This window comes from Elephantulus edwardii, unplaced genomic scaffold (assembly GCF_000299155.1).
Source record: "Elephantulus edwardii isolate Elephantulus edwardi_28Jun2011 unplaced genomic scaffold, EleEdw1.0 scaffold00210, whole genome shotgun sequence".
NCBI lineage: Eukaryota > Metazoa > Chordata > Mammalia > Macroscelidea > Macroscelididae > Elephantulus > Elephantulus edwardii.
Genome location: NW_006399960.1, coordinates 197977 through 199867, shown reverse-complemented (window position 1 = coordinate 199867; position 1891 = coordinate 197977).

The window sequence follows — 1891 nt, the reverse complement described above, 5'->3', positions numbered from 1 at the left end:
GGGGGGAAGGGACTTGGGAATTGTATACTAATGAAGGAATTTTTTTCTTTTTTTTCTCTCTTTGGAGGGGGAAGCGAGCTGATGGGGAGGGGTGGGCAGGGAGAAAATTGCGGTAATGAATGAATGGAAATCCAAAACCTCTGTAAAAAAAAAATAAAAAATTAAAAAAAAAAACACCCCAAACATGTATTTACTTTATCTTCTAACCTTCATTGGAATCATACTAATATTCAGGGGAAATGAGAATCTATTTTAGGCAAAATTTTCTAAATGGACTGATACATTCTACATTTTTTTAAAACGTTAAAAATATGTTTCATCTAATTATCTCCTCTCCGAGCTCCTGTCCTATCACTTAGTCAAAATGTTGAGTGAGTTTATTTCAATGGAATGCAAGACAGTAGTCCATTCAAGTAATTGGGGGGAAAAAAAGATCTTGTCATTCACTCCAAGGTCATTTTATCTGATTCCTCTTCCTATTCTTTCAGAAAAAACTTCCTTAATTCTCCAACATCTCTCTGTCATTCCGGCTAAGTCACAAATGAAACTTCAAGAGGAATTTTCACAGATCAACAGCAGCAATCCTTGTAGAAATCAATCGACATCAGTAGATTGTAACCAAGAATTAATGATATAAAAATTATGATTATTATTACTATCATCTTCTGTTTGGCCTACAATTTTGTACCAAATTAATTTCTGAGGCATTGGCGATTTGTTAGTTGTTTTGTTTGTTTGTTTGTTTGTACGAGGCCAAATGATACAGTGATCAAGAGAGTTCCTTAACCAAGCAATGTTCTGTCTCACTAACTTATAGGTCATTTCACTTTGGGAAGGAAACGTATCCTTTAGCTCTCAACTTGCTTCATCAAGCTGCCTTGGAAGTTGTAGAGGTAATAACATAATGTGAGGCAACTAGCAGATGGAGAATGGTACTGAGACTTAATAGTTGATATTCCCCTTATTGCTGTTATAGTTAATAAAAATAGTGAAATATCTCAGTCACACATGGACAAATACTGCGTAGTGCCACTGTTGTAAAACAGGACTGAAATCGGGGTTGGGGGGAGACTGAGAAAGATAGGATAAATAATGTATACTGCATTGAAACAGATGAGGGAGAAAACTGTTTAAAAGGCATATATGATTAGGTATTGTCATGACAGGAGTCCTGCATAACGATGGCTGTATTGTAGAGTGGATCTAGGGGGAGGAATTGTAAAACAATGGAAGGTTTTTTTCTTTTACTTTTCAAAGAGATGAACAAACCAGTAATAGGAAGGGGTTGGGCAGGGAGAAAAGTGCAACAATGAATGGATGGAAATCCAAAGTCTCTGTAAATTTTCATTAAAATTAATAATAATGAAAAAAATTTAAAAAAGAAAAAAACCATTTGTCACTATAAAACGAGATTATCAGAGATCACTGAGGTAAAGAAAAAAGAGGCTGTGAGTGTTTCAAAGAACTCCTCAGTTTGAGAACAGGAAATGAGGTAATATTCCTGAGACTAGAGAAAATTTATTTGAAACTCATACTTGTGAGAAAATATTGAGGCTTAAAAGGGATGAAGCCTGGGCCTGCATCAGAAGTGGACGAAAATGAGACATAAACTATCATCAGACTCTATTTGTAAGAATTTCATGCTTCCTGAGATGGCACACTCTCTATCCAGATGCATATCCTGTTTCCAGTTTCTGTTAATAAATTCTAGTGTAAATAGATGCATGAGGTTATTAGCTGATAAGTAGGGACTTGGTCCTGGAGGTATTTGTATTTCAAACAAAGCTCTAGAAAGGCAAATAGATTACAGGCCCAAAGGAATGCCTTTCTAAAGGGGAAATGTCAGGCTAGATATCACGTGAAGACAGCTTCTATAATACCTCGGGTAAGA